Source organism: Triticum aestivum, chromosome 2B (genome assembly GCF_018294505.1).
Source record: "Triticum aestivum cultivar Chinese Spring chromosome 2B, IWGSC CS RefSeq v2.1, whole genome shotgun sequence".
In the NCBI taxonomy this organism is placed as follows: domain Eukaryota; kingdom Viridiplantae; phylum Streptophyta; class Magnoliopsida; order Poales; family Poaceae; genus Triticum; species Triticum aestivum.
Window position 1 is genome coordinate 752992390 of NC_057798.1, and position 8229 is coordinate 753000618.

The 8229-nt window shown below is 52.3% G+C and overlaps 1 long non-coding RNA gene and 1 pseudogene across 2 annotated transcripts; both read right to left on the minus strand.

Annotated features, from left to right (window-relative positions):
- Positions 1-362: 362 nt before the first annotated feature.
- Positions 363-1728, minus strand: LOC123042470 (2-oxoglutarate-dependent dioxygenase 19-like; annotated as a pseudogene).
- Positions 1729-4283: 2555 nt separating this feature from the next.
- On the minus strand, positions 4284-7230 carry LOC123042471 (uncharacterized). Of its 2 annotated transcripts, none has more exons than XR_006418802.1 (3): positions 7089-7230; positions 4717-6914; positions 4284-4635 (listed from the first exon to the last, which is right to left on the minus strand). It is a non-coding gene; the product is annotated as an uncharacterized lncRNA (long non-coding RNA). The 2 variants fall into 2 exon arrangements; XR_006418801.1 differs by having other exon boundaries at positions 7017-7230.
- Positions 7231-8229: the final 999 nt, after the last annotated feature.

The following is an 8229-nucleotide window of genomic DNA, read 5'->3' on the forward strand; positions in this document are numbered from 1 at the left end:
TGTGGCAGAGCCAATGGTTTCTCCCTGCAGGCACAGGCACGATCCTCCTCTCCATTGCATGTTGGTGGTCCGCGGACTCCTCTGTCACAGTTATTCCGGTCTCCGGTGGCATGGACTTGTTTCTCCTTGTGATGGCGATTTCGCTCTTCGGCCGGTTTGTCTGTCATTTTTCAGCATGCTCTACCTTTTTTCATCTAAAAAAACATAGCGTCGTCGTTCAAGGAAAGGCAGGGAGCACGAGGAGGTGTTGGGTCGGGAGAAGGGAGAAGGTTCCGAAGCCGTTGGATTCCATTCCAATGGTTCTGACGGCTTAAGGCAACAACAAAAAACAGGCTACTGTTTAATAGTCTTGCAAATTACGCTTCACAGTTCACACCACAGAGGACGAACTGAAATTTGACAACAGAGACAAAACAGACTTCGCCATGGATCATGGAAGCAAGCTTTTGATCTCTAGATCTCGTAATGGGTGATGTGGACGACGTCCTCGGGCCTGGCCGGCGGGTGGGTCTTGTTCCTCATCCGCAGCTGCATGTACTCGTTGTATCGGAACCCCCTGTACCGCGGCGGCTCGCCGGAGTCGCCCGCGAACTCCGGCAGCGGCTCGACCCACTTGTCGCCGTGGAGGTTGAGGAAGAAGGCGATGGAGTGGCGGTGCGCCCCCGGCCTCCTTACCACCCTGTGCGTGGCGCTCTTGAACTTCTTGTTGCTGAGCACCAGCAGGACGTCGCCCACGTTGACGACGATGCTGCCCTCCACGGGCTCTGCGGGGACCCAGCTGCCGTCTTCCCGAGCACCTCCAGGCCCCCGATGCCGTCCTGCAGGACGAAGGTGATGCAGTTGCCGTCCTCGTGCGCGCTGATGCCGTTGTTCTCGTCGGTTGTCGCCGGGAAGTAGCGAAGCGCGGTGAGGAAGTCGAAGCTGCGGTCGGCGTCGTACTCTGAGAGGAAGCCCGGCGGCAGGCCCATGCACTCGTTCAGGATGTCCTGGATGAGGAGCCCCAGCTCGGTGAGCTTGGCCTAGCACTCCACCAGCGCATCCCTGAAGATGAATTTTCTTTCTTTCAGTTTATATTATAAGACAGGGGAAAGTTGATGCAAAGGAAAAAAAAAATGGGGTTCTGTCTTTTCTCTGCCACACTCACAGTTCAGAATTGAAGCAGAGGTTGCTAAGAACTACTCCGGCCGGTTCAGAAATGAAGAAAGAAATAACCTGAATCCGGCCGGTTCGGCGGGGTAGTGGTTGAGCCCGAGCTTGGGGTTGAAGAGGAGCAGGTACTCGTTCTTGTCCGCGGAGTGCGCGGGCTGCCGCGCGTACCCCACCGGGAGCGGCGCCGCGGAGGCGCCCTCGGCGGGCCGCACCTTGGCCTTCTCCTCATCCGGGAGCGCGAAGAACGCCGCCGACAGGTCGAGCGCGCGCGCCATGAGCTCGCGCGGCACGCCGTGGTTCACCGCGCGGAAGAACCCGGTGGCCTGGCACGCCTCGCGCATGGCCTCGGTGGCCCGGGCGCGCCCGCCCGTGTCCTCAGAGCCTTCCCCGGCGAAGAAGGGCGCCAGATCCACCACGGGGAGCGCGCCGCCGTTGCTGGCCGCCATGCTCGATGCATTGTCCTCTAGGTAGCTTCTTGGTGAAGAGTATGGTGGATGGTCAAGACGCGATCGTTAGAATAAAGAGCTCTTTATGAATGAAATCATCACCCCCCTGCCCCTGGTCTCCCAGTAGGCCACTACCCATCCTCCCCTGAATTTTGATGTGGGTCGGCCGTCCGTTCGCAGAACAAAAAAACAAACTAAGCTGAGGTCAAAGCTCTGTCGCTATCCGGCGAGAGAGAGGAAAACGAAGAGCTGAAATGTGAGTTTGGTGAGAATTTGGAAGCGTGTGACCGACCGTCGCAGGAATATTTAAGGAGCGGGGTGATTAGCCAATCGAAGATGCATATATTGCAAAGATAGCATTTTGTAAGCGAAAATTTGTCTCGGCTGGCATCTCTTGTGAAGCCCTAGAAGATTGTTTAACGAGCTACTACTACAGTAGTTTATAACTTTACATGCGCAGCAGAACAGCTGTTCAGGCGTGATAAGGGCATCTCCAAAATAAAAAATGCTAGAAGTACGGGGTCTTAAATCAAAAATGCCTTTCTGAGCGCGAGCTCAGATGCTCTCTTTATCTCCACGGTTCGTTAGCGATAAGATTCGGAAACGGAGCTGTATTCCACCAGCGTATTCTCCGGGGTATTTGATTTCCTGCGACACGCACGGCCCACCCCTGCAACGAATTTAATGCTGGCTGACTGAAAGGAACAGACGGCGACTCACGTTCTGGGCCATGATGTTAACCATTCTAGGCCGGCACATTTATATATTTCACTCACCCACGCCAGCCTTACGCCATTGCCCTTTTTTTTTGCCAGGAAAAAAATATGATCGAACCTACCAACGCGGCCACGCCAGCCGCACCCATTGCCTTCTTCTACAATCTTCCTATTCCCTTGTCTGAATGATATTTTGTCCGCCGAGTTTTTGTTGTCTGCCTTGGAGTACTGCTCTAGCACAAACTTTTGTAGACTATCTCAGTTCTCTCCCGGGTCAGTGTGTTTGAAATTCAAACTTTCAAACTGTCTGCAAGCCTTATCTTGCGTTTACTATACAAGTAAAAATGGGATCAAACTTTTGAATGCCCAAGCCATGCAGGCAGACTTAAGTTGAACTAGACAGGACGTTGTCAGGTAATTATTTGTTTTGCCTGAATGCAAAACAGCCCTACTCGCTCGATTTTGGACGGCGCAGCTAGCTCCGAAACCACACGACCCCTCCCGGCCTCCCCGTCCATCTTAACTCAATCACAAGTCCAAAACATTTTTAAATATTATTGTATAATTTTAATCTAGTTTTCGCATACAAATAGAACACTGGAATTTTGGTTACACTATAATAGATCAAGGTGGTCACTAAGAGCATCTTCAGCCGTTGGGCCCCCAGGGGACGCCTAAAATCGCCGCTTAGGGATGAGCCGGCGCCAAAAAAGGGCCTGGGGGCGAGTTGGCCCCCAGTCGCCGGCCCCAGGGCCGCCCCCAGATGCGCATAATTTTTATATAAAAAAAACATTCAGCGAATTCGTTTAAACACGGCTAAATTTCGGCCAAATTTGGCGTATATTGACATGTTCGGCGGTACATAGCAAATATAACTAAAACAAAAAATCACTGAACGCCGAGTAGTCGCCGCCGTCGTCGGCGGCGGCCTTCTCCTCCTTGACGCGGCCGTCCCACCACAGGTGGCGCCCCTCGCTGTTCTTCGGGCCGCCCACCACCGGCGCCCCGTTGGTGGACGCCAGCCTCTGCTGTTGACGGCACTCGAAGTACGCCGCCCACGCCGCGTGGTTGCCGGGCTGCCGGCGACGTACTGGGGGAGGGCGTGCTGCTCGTCGGTGAGGGAGGCGCGCACGATCTCCACCTCGTGGGCGAAGTAGCGAGGGCGCGCCTCGGCGTCGGGTAACGGGGGGATGGGCACTCCCCCGTTGCTGAGCCTCCACCCCGTCGGCCCGGCGCGCATGTCCGGCGACGCCGGGATATTGGCCTGGAACAGGAGCCACGACTCCTGTTCGCGGAGCGAGCGGCAGCCGAAGCCGTTGGCTGCCGCCTCGTCGCCGGGGAAACACTCGGCCATCGGAATGGGGAGAGGGAGAGGGAGGGCTTGGCGGCGTATGCACGGGAGAGGGAGGGCTCGGCGGCGGCGCACGGGAGAGGGAGAGCTCGGTGGCTAGGGCTGGTGTGGCCAGAGGCGAGCGAGGCCACCGGCTTATATAGCCACGCCGCGCCCGTGTGTACGCGTGCGCGGGAGGGGAGGCATCGACGCGCCGCCCCGTGACGCGCCGCCCGTGAGGAATCAATGGCAAGGCTGACTGGCAGCAGCCTTGTCATTGATTCTCCGCGGGAAACCGAGGCGTTAGGGGAAGACGAGGCGCGGTGTCGCTGACGCGGCTGGCCCGCGTCTCTTTCGCGCCAAAACCGCTCGCCCCGGCGTCCCCAACGCGCCGGGTTTGGCCTGGGTCCGCCGACGCTAATTTCGGCCCAGGCCGGCGAAAATCGGGCTCCTGAGGACGCGACTGCGCTGGTTTTTCGGCGCCGGCGCTAAAAAATCGCCTGGGGAGGCCTTTCTGAGGGCGCGGCTGGAGATGCTCTAACATTTGCTCAACACAACATCAGCAAACTATGGGTATGTAATCTACACACGAAACAAACACGGACGGGAAAAGCCCAGAACAAATGTTTCCACATTCCAACATATAATTTTTCAGTCTCCAACAAATGTTATAATCAGGGCTCGTACTGCAACAAGGCGCCCACTGGGCCAGCATCAAATCACACTACAGTTACAACAATTGCAATCACAAACCTAAACAAACGCCAGCCTCATAGTTCTAATGGCACTAGCCTCACACTTAAGAAAAAGAAAACTAGCTTTTTTGACATCACAACACAGCGCATTAGAAACAGGGCAATCTCATTTCCATTGTCTTCGTGCAACTGTTCTTCCGATGCTCTCCAACACAATAATTCTTGGATCGTCTTGGCTTTCTTGGCAGTTTCGGAACGTCGCCCGTGTCGGGCAAGTTGTTCTCTACACCGGCTTCCCCCTGTGAAACATTATATGTTGTTTAACATTCCTATGATTTTCAGGGGTATAACAAAACGACAACATTCCTGACTGTACTTACCGAGCACCCACATACGATTTTCTTGCATGCATTTGTTCCCTCCACATTCAATCTGCTCTTCCATGTCTTATTACAAAACATTTCTCCAGGAATATAAGTTGTAGGAATCAAAAGCTCTCCGAGCGAGTAAAAGCTTGTACCTAAAGTCGGCACACTCAGAGTTTCTGAAGGGTTCTCTGCATAGCCCCTCACACCCCTCACACAGGAGGGGCATGGTGTCCTGCTAGGGGCTGATGCACCTATCCTATACACAGGCCAAAGGCCATGTATCAGAAATTCTTGCCACATATATTAATACTTATAGGAAACCGTTTTATCTTCAGCCACCAAATTACTCTGAAATTTCATTGCTGGTAGCATTCCCTCAATTCTGAAGTATTAACCGAAAATTGCATCAGGTTCAACGTTTTGATTTTCTATCTCCTGTATTGATAATTAAACGTCAAACATTCCCAACTGTCTTACATAATAGAATCCACTATTCACTACACGTCTTCATGATCATGGATAACTTCTCTCTCGAAAATTAAACGCTGCATCCATACCAGTTCAGACTACGGGATTTAAATCTGACAATCCATTGCTAATTATTATCACACTATAATTCCACAGGCCATGTCCGAGGAAGTCTAGCCACATATATTACAACTTACAGCAGACCGGCTTATCTTCAGCAATCAAATTACTAATAAAGTTCATTACAGGTAGCACTTACTCACTTCTGAAGATCAACAGAAAATTGCATCAAATTCAAAATTTTACTTCTCTATTTTCTGTGTCGATAATTAAACGCCAGACATTCCCAACTGTCTTACAAAATATGAACGCCCTATTCACTATACGTGTCCATGACCATGGTTAAATTCTCTCTAAAAAGTTTAAACGCTGCATCCAGACCAGTTTACTAGGGGTTCCACGTCTGATAATCCATTTCACACTACCATGACCACCAGAACTCAGTCTAATAAATTTACCAGATTCCCAAACCTATTCATGCAAACCTGCTCCATGCCAGCGAAAAATTGAAAACTACACACTGACATTAATGGGGACGCACCTCTTAGCCCAATCAGATGCCTGCAGGTTCATCTTCCCCGTGGACAATTCCGATGCCTGCGGCGAGGCCTTCCGCCTCACGTCTCATCCCTGTGCTGCACATCTCTGCAACCATGCCATTATACCACGACACATACATCAAAACACCAGCACCAACGGGTCTGCTGATCACCGACCAACCTATACCATAGCTAACATGGCTATATTATTGTCATCATCGACGATCTGTGTTTTCCTACATCAGGCTAAATGCAAATACTGTATAGGGTTAGCGCAGGATCATACACTGATTATCCATACACCAACAAACTCACACAGATTGCTCACAAAACAATCGACATCCCTAACCGGTTTCTCAAATGCGATTACCCACGAAGGACAACGGGCTGCTGCTCCAATCCCAACCATGCAATAAAAATTCCAACAGTCAGTACCAATACATCTGATCAGCAACTCATCAATGCACCACACATGTGCTTTGCTAACCAGAAAACAGTTTTTGCCTGCTGCCCTGCATATCTCTCATCCATCTACTTATACCGGGATGCAGACATTGAAACTCCAGCTCCAACGGATCAGACATATCATATTATTGTCATCATCGACGACATGTGTTCTCCTGCACCAGACTAATTGCAAATCCTGTCTGGGGTAACACAGGTGTAGACTGATTATTCATACACCCACATACTCACATATCCATCTGGACTAAATTCCCCGGACGTATCGTATGACATCCACAAAAATAGTTCCACTGCACGACAAACCACACGACACACATTGCATTGCTCACAAATTCAGTTCAAACATCGTCGCTCGATTTATTAAAACCAAACCAGGAAATCACAGAAAGGGATTCTTCATCAGCAGGTCGTACCTCTTAGTCGAGCGAGGAGCCTACTTGTTCATCTTCCCGATGGATAGTTCGGATGCCTGCGGCGACGACTCCCGCCGCCCATCCTGGCCTAGTTTTTTTTTTTGAGGGAATCCTGGCCTAGTTGGCCCTCGCAGATGTGCCCGCACGCTCCGCCGGCTGGCTCCACCACCCCCGCACGGCCGCACCCACCATCGATGCGGCGGCGTCGCGCACTACCAGATTCAGCGGCGGTGCCCTTTCATCCACATCCTCTATCAGGGGGAATCTAGATCCAAGCAAGGACACAACGAAAATGGCAGCAGAATCAGACAAACGATTAACCAAACGCAACACACCCCAGAGGAAACATGGATTATGCTCTGCTAACCTGCTTATCGGCAGCATTAGAAACTCCATTGCCGACGAAATCGGGAGCGCCGCCTTTGCTCGAACTCATTACCTGGAACAACGGCCCAAGTGTCCTCCGTGCAGACGAGAAATCACCCAACACTACAGCCGCTCCTAAATTAATTCTACACACCAACCCTCGACGGAAAGCTACCTTCCTGTTCCACGGACCAACATCCTCACCGACGAACTGATCCACGGCTCGGGAAAACATCGAACGGAGTCCGTCGCAAACAACGGACGGAGTACGTTGACGCGGCCCACGTGACATGACAACCGCGTACGTATCTGACAGACCGTGTCATTTTTCAACTCTCCCGTATTCCACCACAAACCCATATGGCACAGATCCCCACACTATACGCAACGTCGTAGATAACGAGCACATATGTGCTCGTGACCAGAAACTCCACGTCCGTCTTACATGCTCTACAGGCTCCTTCCTAACCAACTAAACATTGCCCCCTCTGATTTTCAGGTGAGTGGGGCCCCTCACTCCCTTTAATCCAATCACGATTTGCCAGCTGAAACTCACCATGTAAAACCCTGTAACTGTCCGTCCGTGTAGCATTACTGCTCCAAAATAACCAAAGACAAATCACTTGAGCTCAAATGCGTTTCTTCAACGTATAATGTATATGTATATGTTTTACATCTGGGTTTACATCTGATGTAAAATACATCACCAAGTGATGCAAGTAAAACGGTCAGCCTCACGCGAATCCCCAATCCTTACTTTCTCTTCCCCCACCCACCGCGCGACCACCTCCTTGCCCCCCGGTGCACTATGCCGATGCACCGCCCGTCCGCCGCACCCCGTCGTCGCTAGATCCGGCCTCCCCATCCCTGCCGCGGCCGGTTTCATCGCATTTTTGCCCCCTACCCTCGCCTGCAAATCGGCCGCATCCACCACTTTTTTGCCACCCCGCCACCATCCGATTTGAGCACCTCCATCGTTGTCCTCTTAGCCTCCGGCCTCCCACCCCCACCGCCGTCACTGCCGGAGCCCCCATGCCTAGAATCCGCTTGGCCGCCGCGCGCCTCGGTTCTGCCGCACCCGCACCACCCGCCATGTCGTCGAAGAAGGTCTCCAAGAGCAATATCGGCTTCTTCGGGGTGCGAACGAAGGCGATGATGAAGGAGGAGGAGGTCAGCCCTCGACGGTGATCCCGTCGAATCTAACTCGTCAGGCA